Raw genomic sequence first — 13,461 nt, forward strand, 5'->3', positions numbered from 1 at the left:
TATTTTCAATTGACGGATATTGATTTGAGTTAATATTGAGCGAGATATATATTTTACGCTCTTTAGTGCCAAATCGGACATTGGAATAGAATGTAGTTTTCATGATCGGCTTATTGTTGTTTTATTTAGGCCGAGGATGTTGAAGTAAAGTCGATATTGGATTTGTCAAGTTGGTATATGTATATTACACCTCAGTAACATACGACGGTAAAACATAAATTATGTTTTAATTGTCATTCCGTGTTGCACTGATCGTGTCTATGATTTGTTGACTGTTGTAAGTTGTTAAATGCATTCGTTGTGATATATGTTTATTATTATGACATATTATTGGCATTTAGCATATGGCATACTGTTATGACATTCATGTTGAGCCCCATCGTTCTTGTTAGCCCGTTGTTGATATTCATTGTTATCTGGCACTATTGTTTATCTCGAGATTATGGTGTGGCTGATAGGCCTATACACATGAAACCGTAGATGTGATTGAACAATCCTGTGGTTAGTGTAGCCTTTTGAGGTGAGCGCTAAGATTGTGTCATCTAGTTCGTTCTGTTGTGCCATCCAGTTGTATCGTATCAGCTGTATGGAGGCCGAGTCAGGGGTGTTATTCAGCACAGCCTGGCATACCTCGCATACTTAGCAGGGTGGTTTAGCTGCATGACGATGTAGCTCCCCCCGAGTTATTACTCGAGCATTATTCCAGTTATTATCGTACCGTTTATTGGCTTCTGTTATCCCGATTATTGTTGAGCCGTTCATGCACTGCATATTACATTTTATTATATGATTATGCATGATTTATGTTTTTTGTTGTTATTGTTTAACTGTTTCATACCATAATCCTAACCTCAGTTGTTTACTGGAGGGCTGCTGTGGTTGCTTTTGGGCACCATAGTAGATCTCCCGAGTCGTTTTGCAGTATCAGGCCGAGGTTCCGCTAGTGGAGCTCGGGATTGAGGTTGGATTGCTTGGTTCTGTTCAGTGGAGTCTCACAGTTAGTCTATATGTTTGTCTTGAAGTTTGTTTCAGTCTTGTGTTGTAGTTTATTTGCCGGGGAGATGCCCCATGTATCTGTAGTAATATTTGGTTGTTTTTGTGATGTTCTGAGTCGACTATGTGGTTTTTATGATCTGGTGAGTACTTGGTAAGTTCTAATTTCTGCTTAGTCCTGGCCAGTGCTGCTATAGGTTGTTTGACTTTGGTTTTTGTTTTAAGGATTCTAGTTGAAGTATATTTTCATATAAATTGCTGCTTGAGTTTTTCGGGATGTCCTATTTACGGGAAGGTCATGCCGAAATTTTTCTAGGTCCTGAGGTCTATTTTAAAGTATTTTAAACCATTTTTTCACTGCAGTTTTAAATCAATAATTATTGTTTGATAATTAATTGTCATTAGAGTAAATGAGCCTCATATCTTGGTATCAGAGCGTAAAATGGGATACGCTTGCACTAAAGTCTAGGACACTTGAGTCTTGGCACTAAAATGGTTGTGCGCATGTGTATGCTACTTGAAAACATGCTTATGTGATTATATGATTGGTTCACTTCCATTCTAATTGTTTTGGTGTTTTATCGTATAGAATGGAGGGAGGTGGAGAAATTCCTGTTGATGAGATTCCTTTAGCTCGAGGTCGAGGTCGTGGACGTGGTAGACCTCGTGTCCGTGTTGTTGATGATACTTTTGTTGAGCTAGCTGCTGATCAGCTAGAGCAGCTTAGGATGGATGAGTTGTTGCCTGTTTTCACTCTATGCATCCACCTCGGTTCAGTGGTTCTGAGGGAGCTAAGAAAGCTGAACTATGGATTTCTGAGATTGAGGAATTGTTTGAATCTGATTGAGTATCCTTCAGAGCGTCGATTGAGATTAACTGTGCATCAGTTGAAAGACCGTGCCAAAATGTAGTGGTCTACTACATTGACTTATTCACAAATAAGCTTACCTAAATAACCATTTCACATAAATGGTATCAAAACCCCATTCACTATATATAAAAAGATTGGCACAATGAAAGTGTTTAAACAACCCCATACATCAAAACATGAGCCAATCAATTTGTGACTACCATTGTTTTAGTCAAAAGCCAAAATAATTGTTTTGGTGCCAAAACTTTCCCCTTCCTATGACATATGACTTCATTCGCTTCCAACAATCCCGGTCACTTTTTCTTTTCACTTGCATCACATGATATAACTGGAATGAGTTTATAAACTCAGTAATTAGAAAGCTGGGCACAACAATGAATAAACATAGAATTGAAGCAACATGGTTATGACAATGGAATAGCATGACTATAGCAATGAACAACATGGTTATAGCAATGAAATCAATAATATACCATCTTCAATGAATAAGTGTAGAATACAATATAGATGGTATCTTATGGCGTAGATTAAAGTAAGTAATTGATAATTCTGTGACATGTGACCTGTGACCTGTGGCATGACATAGGCCCTTAATGAACCTATGTAAAGTATCCCTTTTGATATAAATATCAAAACTGTGAGGGATACACCTTCATCATGATATTGGCCAATAACATGTATATAAATACTATCAATTCTTTACTTTAACCATTGAAATTTCATTGAGGCAATTTCGCAAACACATTGTGGGCATGGAATTGTCCTTAGCTCCTTTAGCAATATAATCGAGGAATTTACTAGAACAATGAATGAACAATAACATTTATAATAACAATGGTTCAATGGAAGGAGCAAGGACTCAAGGAACATGGATTTTATACATAGAATCATGTGAGCATTTGAAGGGAAAGCTTCTACTTACAACCCAAGAAGCAAGTTGTTGCTTAGATGATTTCAAAGTAATTCCTACAACATAATACATACAATCAACCATTAATTATCACCATTAATCAAATGAATCAACCAACCAACTTAAACTATCTAATTCCTCAAACCCTTCTACAATTAAAAATATAGAATCCTTACCTTGAAGCTTGGAAATTGAGCTAGGAATAACAAGAAATCTACTATGATCCTTCAGCTTGAAGTGGAAGACGAAGGAGAGAAAACTTGAAGAGAAAGGGGATTGAACCGTTTGAAGGGAAAAGAAAAGAGTAGAAATGAGTAGAAGTCTCTAGAATAGAAAATATAAGCCTTTCAATCCCTCAAAAACGCATTTTCAAAAAGCAATCTCACCCCGACTAGCGCCGCGGTGCCACTTTCTTGGCGCAGGCGGCAGCGGGCACCAGCAGCGCTGCCCCTGCACCTAAAAACCATCACCAATCACCTAGTATACATCCTCTTCCAATGCCATGCAATATCAATGCAACTAAACATCCAAACACATCCTCAAATCATCCATAAAAACCAACACAACAAGAACCCATCCATCTCCACAAACCATCAACAACTATAAAACATAACTCCCAAAACAATAATCATACTTGTTCCCATTCCAATAAATATAACCATAAACAATAACCATTTTTTTACCATAATTATAAGCAATAACCATTCTACAAATCTCAACCATCAAACCATCAATCAATCCCACCATTACACCTTCACAACCAAAACAAATAACAATACCATACTACAATAACCATAAATATACAATAACCATAACAATAACCATAAATCCAAAACACCAACCCAAAGAATACATCATTGACAATAGAATGATAAAAAGGTTTGGATATTACAAAAACTGCAGCGGAAAAAAGGTTTAAAATACTTTAAAATGGACCTCAGGGGCATAGAAAAATTTCGGCATGACCTCCCCGTAAATACGACATCCCTAAAAACTCAAGCAGCAGTTTATATAAAAATATACTCCAACTTAGAGTCATTAAAACAAAAACCAAAGTCAAACAACCTATAGCCGTACTGGTCAGGACTAAGCAGAAATTAGAACTTACCAAGTACTCACCAGATCATAAAAACCACAGAGTCGACTCAGAACATCACAAAAACAACCAAATATCACTACAGATACACGGGACATCTCCTCGGCAAAAAAACTACAACACAAGACTGAAACAAACTTCAATACATACATATAGACTAACTGGGAGACTCCACTGAATAGAACCAAGCAATCCAACCTCAATCCCGAGCTCCACTGGCGGAATCTCGGCCTGATGATGCAAAACATCTCGGGAGATCTACCATTGTGTCCAAAAGCAACCACAACAACCCCCCAGTAAACAACTGAGGTTAGGATTCTGGTATTAAAATGTTCAACAATAAATATAAATCATACGTAATCATATAATAAAATATAATATGCAATGCATGAACGGCTCAACGATAATCGGGGTAACAGAAAACCAATAAACGGTACTGATAAAAACTGGAATAATGCTCGAGCAATAACTCAGGGGAGCTAACATCGTCATGCAGCTAAACCGCCCTGCAAAGTATGCGAGGTATGCCAGGCTGTGCTGAATAACACCCCTGACTCGGCCTCCATACAGCTGATACGATACAACTGGATAGCACAACAGAACGAACTAGATGACACAATCTCAGCGCTCACCTCAAAAGGCTACACTAACCACGGGATTGTTCAATCACATCTACGGTTTCATGTGTATAGGCCTATCAGCCACACCATAATCTCGAGATAAACAACAGTGCCAGATAACAATGAATATCAACAACGGGCTAACAAGAACGATAGGGCTCAACATGAATGTCATAACAGTATGCCTTATGCTAAATGCCAATAATATGTCATAATAATAAACATATATCACAACGAATGCATTTAACAACTTACAATAGTCAACAAATCATAGACACAATCAGTGCAACACGGAATGACAATTAAAACATAATTTATGTTTTACCGTCGTATGTTACTGAGGTGTAATATACCTATACCAACTTGACAAATCCAATATCGACTTTACTTCAATATCCTCGGCCTAAACAGAACAACAATAAGCCGATCATGAAAACTACATTCTATTCCAATGTCCAATTTGGCACTAAAAAGCATAAAATTCATATCTCGCTCAATATTAACTCAAATCAATATACGCCAATTGAAAATAAAAGAAAACTCAATTATCTAAGTTTGTCTAGAAGAAACTATCTTCAGAATCTCAATATATTAATCTCAGAATTATCTAGAACTCCTTGCCCCTCACCAATTTCTCGGACAGAATATCTCATACTGAGCAGTTTCAGAAAAAACAAGCATAACTTGCTCAATTCTTACTGGAATCTAACGATTCAAGTCTCATTTCGAAGACAAGACATAGCTTTACAACTTTTATTTGAACCAAATTTCAAATTCCAAATTTACAGAGGTCATATTCTCGAATTACAGAAGGTATTCTACACAGCTCAACAGCAAAATTCGGTTTTGACACATTTTGGTAGAAAAATCATATCAAATTCTTTTCTAATGGAAATCCCATTTTTCCAGTGGCTATAAACAGCTAACTTAAAGCATTACAAAGTTTTTTTAGGTCATTTCTACATATTCAAGCTGTAAAAATCTCAAAAACACAAAACTCTCGCAAATCCGGAAGAATTCGCGGCAGAAACAGAGCACCGGAACAGCAGCTTCGATCTACCCAAGTCCTTGCTCAAAATTTGCGATTTATGGAATGAATCGAAGCTTAGGATGTTAGAAAGACAACCCTTCAAGAGTATTTGAGTTTCAACTTGGGACGAAGGAGATATGGTGACTTTACCGCAGCTGCTCCAAGGGTGACGGGAAATGGGTTGGGTTTACGGGATTGGCTTGTTTCTTCCTTTCTCACTCTTAAGGTAGGTTGTGTGTATGAATATGCATATATAAATAAAATAATTGGTCACCAAAAATAGTAACACAAGCCCATTTATCCCGGTTTATATTTATAAAATACATATTTTTAATACACTTCTTGAATTTATTTGCTTAAATAATTATTTTAATTTACAACTCAATAATTATTCTAATTATGTCAAATTACCGGATAGTTAATTACAGGGCCTTACATAAGGATTAGCAATAGCTAAACAAATAAGTTCTTTAACTCTTTCTTTTATTTTTTGTATTGCTAAAGTATGACTATTAGTCAATGGTTGAGGATTTTTCTTCAATCTTTGAAATAATAATTTACAATTTTGAGCAAGATCTTTATAAAAATCTCCTACATAATTAAGACTACCAAAAAATCTTTGTAATTGATTTAAATCAGTGATTTTATCAGCAAAAATAATTGCTCTTTCTATAGGAATCATTATTCTATTTTTAATATAATGACCTAAGAATTTTATCTTAGTTTGAAAAGTTTTACCTTTTTACTATTGACTGCTAAGCCTGCTTTTTTAGTGGCTTGAATAAATATTTTAAGATGTTTAAAATATTGATCAATGTAATTAGAATAAATGAAAACATTATCTATATAATACAATCTATATATGAATTATAAATTTCATTCATAATATTTTGAAATTCCATTGAAGCATTTTTAATCCAAACGGCATAACATTCCATTCATAATCTCCAAATGAAATTGTAAAAATTGTTTTATATTTATCTTATTCTTTTAGAATAATTTGGTAAAAACCTGATTTTAAATCAAAGGATGAAAATATTTTTCCCCCTAAATAATCTCTTTAATAAATCTATTTTATTTGGTAATGGACGTTTTATCCATTTTAATGCCTTATTAAGTGGTTTATAATTTATAACAAGTCTAGGAGTCTCTCTTTCTATTTCAGCTGCATTTTCTACATAAAATGCTGGGCAACTTCAAGGACGATTACTTGGTCTAATTAATTCTTTTTTAAGAAAACTATCTATTTCTTCTTTACAATATTTTAAATGTTCTAGGCACATTTCAATTGACCTTGTTTTAGAAGGAATCTTATCCTCATTAAAGTCATGTGTATAAGGAAGATTTACTTGATGTTTTTTCCTCTGCACAAATTTCTTTAGATATGCTCTCTAAAATAATTTTTATTTTTACTTGAATTTTCTCAAAATTAAGTTTTTCTTTAATGTTTTTAAATAGAATTTCATCTTTTAATGAATTAACAAAATTTTCTCTATTAATTGCTATTTTTGTAAAATATTAATAGATTTTGACATAGATATTGTTGTGAATGGAAAAAAACAAATCATTTTTTTTAATTTTAGTATATAAACCCTTTTCATTAGTTTTATTAATAGGAAATAACATTTGGAAAAAATGTGTTACTAAAATAACATGGGTAGATATATTTTTAATAAGAATAAAAGTAGTATTTAAACAAACTTCTGAATTACATATTGTCGCATCACACAATTTGTAATTCACTGTAAGGGGTTGCTTATTAGCGACTGTTATGAATTGAATAGTTTTTTCTAATAATATTTAGAAGGAACAATTTTTTCACTGATACTATTTACATAAGCTCCTGTATCAAGGAGTGCTCCTATATTAATTGTAAATTTTTAATTAATAATAAGTGTTACTTTTGAGTACCACTTTTGGGAAATAATTTGATCAATTTTATTGATCCATACTGTGGGGACCCAGACGCTAATCATGTTCTTAATCATCATTGGGACTAATTAATCAATTATAATAAACATGGTCTAAATTTTTTTTTAAAAATAATGCGGAACGTAGTGACATAAAAACATATATACATCTCAGTATATAAAAGTACCAATTCTGTACCACATACATTAATTTAATTAAGGTTTAACAGCTAATATCAAGTGTCCAACCCTATCTCTAATCCAAGTCCGGAGCCGCCACTCTAATCACGATCTCTCTCTTTATCTCCGTGACCCTGAACCTGTCCCACCTGTTGTCATGTACACATACAGACAAGACAATAGCCGGATAATTCCGGTGAGAATATAATCCCAGTATAAATCAACGAAAGATGCAATCATATAAACAAATATAAAGCATGTAACAGGTAACAACAATATGTATCAAAATCTGAAATATAACTAATATCAAACTGTCGACAATACTCGTAGCTACACAATTTAGACTAGACTCAATCCTAGTCTAGGGATCCCGGTTTCCAGAAGTTGGCATTCCTATATCGACCAACAGTAATAGAAAAGACTCAAGTTCTATCCACGTCGATAAGGTATCGATCACCAGAAATAGAAAAAGGTCTGATTCTATCCACACCGATATGGTATCGATCACCAGTAATAGAAGGAACTCTAATTCTATCCACACTGATATAATATCGATCACCAGTAATAGAAGAAGCTCCAATTATATCCACACCGATACGACATCGATCAACAGTAATAGAAGAAACCCAAATTCTATCCACATCGATAGCCAATCATTCGGTGACAGACTTTGGCACTATCGCCAATACACTATCTTGTGACATCGTGCAATGTGCCCGTGGCGATCCCGCCACTATCAGGCACTTCTGTCACAAGATTACTCGTCTAATACTTGTTATCTATTAATCAAGAAAACAAGTACATCAATCAAATCAATGCAAATATCAATGCAATAAAGTAAAGTATGTGATTTAGGGAAACTCAAGTCTAAACCGACTTAAGTCGATCTCCCGATACCACATTGACTTATACCTTTCGTTCGTAGTTTCGGTCTGGAATTCAAACTCTGTCAATCCCTCAATCTGGCAATGGCAATATCAATAATATCATATTAATATACCGCTCAAACCAACTCCAATCTGATCAATAATTCAAAATCAACGGTATAACCGCACAATCCCGATATCCCGGTCAATATAACATCACCAGATAATAATTCTCTCAACTAATAATCGATACCAATACAATCTGATATCATATGTCAGTCAATTAACTTCAGAAAATCATAACAATTCCATAATCAGTCCGTTTCTTAATCTGACTTCGATTCTATGATGTCTAACATGTCAAGAACATCATATATGAATTCCATTCAATTCTTACAACATCACAATTTCAAATCATATCAAAACGTAGTAAAACTTACGTCCAGTTGTAGCCTACGTTGCTAAGAACTTGGTACCGAAGTCGGATTCAAAATCAAACGGACGGATTTTGCACAAAAGGCGTAAGGATTTTCTATAACTTCACAGAGACTTTCTCGACTCTTTTCTCGGAAATAATGAAGGATTTTCGTACGTTTTGTATATATATGTATATATATACATTCACGCATGTAAAGCAAATGGCGAACTCTACGCGCAACACGTCTCGCGCATATGCGCGACCTAAATCGGCGCATATGCGCGAGACCTTCTGGTCTTCGCACATTTCTTCTCGGCAGCTCGCGCATATGCGCGACACCTTCCGCGCATATGCGCGAGACTCTCTGGAGTTGTGATCGAACCTTTACACAGCTCGCGCATATGCGCGAGCTGTGTAAAGGTTCGATCACAACTCCAGAGAGTCATATGCGCGACAGGAAGCATATGCGCGCCTTCCTGTCGCGCATATGCGCGAGACCTTCTGTCCAATTCGCGCATGTGCGCGTCTCATGTCATGCATGTGCGCCGATGGTACTGTCCTCGCACATACATTTTCACACGTTACTTCAAATCGTGTCTCGGTTAATCCTTTCATAATCATATCAAATTATAAATCAATAATTACAGATTACTAGGATTAAATTTCCGGGCATTACATTTCTCCCCCCCTAAGATATGATTTCGTCCCCGAAATCACAGGCAATCCATCATATCAATAAGAAGGTATGTAATAAAACTGAACATAAATTTACATCAGTGAAATAATGCTGGAAATTCTTGTCTCATATCTGATTCAGTCTCCCAAGTGGCTTCTTCAACGCCATGACGAGTCGATTGTACTTTCACCAACGGAATCATCTTCGTTCTGAGCTGTTTTTCTTTACGATCGATAATCCGAATCGGTTTTTCGACATAACTCAATGTCTTATCCAGCTCGGTCTCGTCTGGTTGAATAACGTGAGAATCATCAGGGAGATATTTCCGCAGCATTGATACATGAAAGACATCATGTATTGCAGATAATGAAGGTGGCAATGCTAGTCGATAGGCACGATCTCCTATCTTTTCAAGAATTTCATAAGGACCGACGTATCGTGGAGACAACTTCCCTTTCTTCCCAAATCGGACCACACCTCTGAAAGGAGAGATCTTCAGGAACACTCGGTCTCCTGCTTCAAATACCAACGATCGTCGCCGAAGGTTGGCATATTTAGCTTGTCTGTCCTGGGCTGCCTTCATTTTCTTCTGAATCAATTTTACTTTTTCAGTCATATCTCTGATCATATCAGGTCCAGTCTCCGGAACTTCAGAGATATCATCCCAATAAAGAGGGGATCGACACTTCTTTCCGTACAACGCTTCAAATGGTGTCATCTCAATACTCGTTTGATAGCTATTGTTGTACGAAAATTCGCAAAGAGGCAACACATCTTGCCAATTAGTGCTAAAATCCAGCACTACAGCTCTCAGCATATCTTCCAATGTCTGGATCGTACGCTCTGACTGTCCGTCAGTCTGTGGATGATATGCGGTACTCAGATATAACTTAGTACCAAGAGCTTGCTGCAAACTCTGCCAGAAGTGCGAAGTAAAACGAGGATCTCGGTCTGAAACAATCGACTTCGGCACTCCGTGCAGTCTAACCACTTCCTTGACATAGATATCGGCCATCTGATCATATCTATAGGTCATCTTGTATGGAATAAAGCATGCGGATTTGGTCAATCGATCAATCACGACCCAAATCGCATCACAACCTCGGGAGGATCTCGGTAACTGCATCACAAAATCCATGGAAATGTGATCTCATTTCCATTCAGGAATCGACAAACTCTGCAACAATCCTCCTGGTTTCTTCCTCTCAGCTTTCATCTGTTGGCAATTCAGACACTTGGATACAAATTCAATCACATCAGATTTCATTTATTTCCACCAATACTGTGTCTTCAAATCATTATACATTTTCCTGCCACCAGGATGAATGCTAAAACGACTGTTGTGCGCTTCTGCTAGTATTCGCTGTCTTAATTCCGAAACATTCGGCACAACAAGACGATTATTCACATACAAAATACCATTTTGAACCTGATATTCCGATCGATGTCCAGCTTTAACCATAGCAATCGACTTCTGTATATTCTGATCAACTTTCTGAGCTGCTTTAATTTTAAAAATCAGCTCTGGTTCAGCTTGAATAGTATATAATCTCATAGGTCTCCAATCTGTCTCAAATACTAATCCAGACAAACAGCAGTCTTCAATCAAATTCGAAACACCCATAGTCGATAAGGATAGAGAACATACCTTTCGACTCAGTGCATCAGCTGCTGCATTAGACTTTCCTGGATAGTATTTGATTTCACAATCAAAATCTTTCAATAAATCAAGCCATCTTCGCTGTCTCATATTCAACTCGGATTATGAAAACAAATACTTCAAGCTCTTATGATCAGAATAGATTTCGAATTTCTCACCGTAGAGGTAATGTCGCCATATCTTCAAAGCAAAGACTATGGCTGCCAATTCAAGATCATGAATTGGGTAACGAGATTCATGGGGTTTCAGCTGTCTCGAGGCATAAGCAATAACATGTCCTCGCTGCATCAACACACAGCCCAATCCTCGGTGAGATGCATCACAATAAACCACAAAGTCACCAGTACCTGAAGGAATCGTCAACACAGGCGCACTGGTTAATCTCTTCTTCAATTCGAGAAAACTGGTCTCACATTCCTCAGACCAAACAAATGGAGCATTCTTCTGAGTCAACTGTGTAATCGGTTTGGCAATACTTGAAAAATCTTTAATAAATCGGCGATAATATCCTGCCAAACCCATAAAACTGCGTATCTCTGGTACAGATGTCGGTCTCGGCCACGAAATCACTGCCTCAACCTTACTGGGATCAACTGATATACCATCTCCGGATATAATATGCCCCAGAAATACCACCTGTTTCAACAAGAACTCGCATTTCGACAGTTTAGCATATAACTTTTCAGCCCTCAAAATTCGCAACACAGTTCTTAAATGTTCAGCATGCTCCATCACATTCTTTGAATAGATCAAAATATCATCGATGAAGATAATCACGAAATCATCGAGATATTTCTGAAAGACTCGATTCATCAATCCCATAAATACCGCTGGTGCATTCGTCAAACCAAAAGGCATGACAATAAATTCATAGTGTCCATACCTGGTTCTGAATGCTGTCTTTGAGATATCAGAATCCTTGACTCTCAGTTGATGGTATCCAGATCTCAGATCGATCTTAGAATACACCGAAGAACCTTGCAACTGATCAAATAAATCATCAATACGAGGCAATGGATATTTATTCTTTACCATTGCCTTGTTCAGTTGCCGGTAGTCGATACAAAGTCTCATCGACCTATTCTTCTTTCTCACGAACAGTACTGGAGCACCCCAAGGAGATACACTCGGTCCGATATATCACTTGGCCAGTAAATCCTCCAACTGTTCTTTCAACTCTTTCGATCGGTGCCATCCTGTACGGAGCCCTCGAGATCGGAACTGTTCCTGGCATCAACTCAATGCTGAAGTCTATCTCTCGAATCGGAGGCAATCCAGGAATCTCATCTGGAAAGACATCAGCAAACTCACACACCACTGGCAAGTCCGCCAATGATGGGCTCGACTTCAGTAAATCAACTGAATATACCAGGAATCCATCCGCTCATTTCTGCAATAATCGAGTCATATTTATTGCAGATATCAAAGGAATTCTAGCTCGAGAAACCTTACCATAAAATTTCCACTCCTCCGCCATTTCAGGTCTGAATCGAACAATCTTGTGGAAACAATCGACTGTAGCCCTGTACTTGGTCAACGTATCGATACCGATAATACAATCAAAGTCAGATATCCCAAGCACAATACAGTCTAACTCAATCGTATGCCCATCGTACTGCAGTATACAAGATTTCACAGATTTGACTGACATCAAACCTGTCCCCAAAGGAGAAGAGACAGACACTATCGCAGATAATGACTCAATAGGCAAAGAATGCATCAAAGCAAATCGCTCAGATATAAATGTATGGGATGCACCAGTATCAATCAATACATAAGTAGGATAACTAAAAATAAAACAGTTACCTGCAACAACATCATCAGGCGCATCCTGTGCCTGCTCCTCAGTCAAAGCGAACACTCAGGCCTGCTGTCTAGGAGGCTGGCACGCTGTCTGGCTCCCTCCTGGCCTCGGCTGTGACTGAGTAGGCGGTGCTGGCTGGAAGGAACGAACGGCAGCAGATCGTCTCCCTGTCTGAGCCACTGATCTAGATGACTCAGCAGCCTGGGATCCCTGGGCACCTCTCTGGGGACACACTCGGGCGAAGTGTCCCTGCTGCTTACAAATGCGGCAGTTGCCGAACACTCCTCGGCACTGTTCTGTGGAATGCTTCCCTCCACAAGTGCTACAGTAAGGTCCTGTATAACTCTGGCCCTGACCAGTCTGTCTAGAGCCACTCGAACTGGATGAGCTACTTCCAAGTTTCTTGAATTGCTTTCTCTTAGCTTTC

General features: G+C 37.4%; 1 long non-coding RNA gene across 1 annotated transcript; it reads right to left on the reverse strand.

Moving 5' to 3' along the window:
- Window positions 1-3,818: 3,818 nt before the first annotated feature.
- Window positions 3,819-4,983, reverse strand: LOC142544935 (uncharacterized). The gene is made up of 2 exons (XR_012820147.1): window positions 4,844-4,983; window positions 3,819-4,128 (listed from the first exon to the last, which is right to left on the reverse strand). It is a non-coding gene; the product is annotated as an uncharacterized LOC142544935 (long non-coding RNA).
- Between the last annotated feature and the right edge of the window lie 8,478 nt (window positions 4,984-13,461).

Source organism: Primulina tabacum, chromosome 5 (genome assembly GCF_025594145.1).
Source record: "Primulina tabacum isolate GXHZ01 chromosome 5, ASM2559414v2, whole genome shotgun sequence".
Taxonomy (NCBI): domain Eukaryota; kingdom Viridiplantae; phylum Streptophyta; class Magnoliopsida; order Lamiales; family Gesneriaceae; genus Primulina; species Primulina tabacum.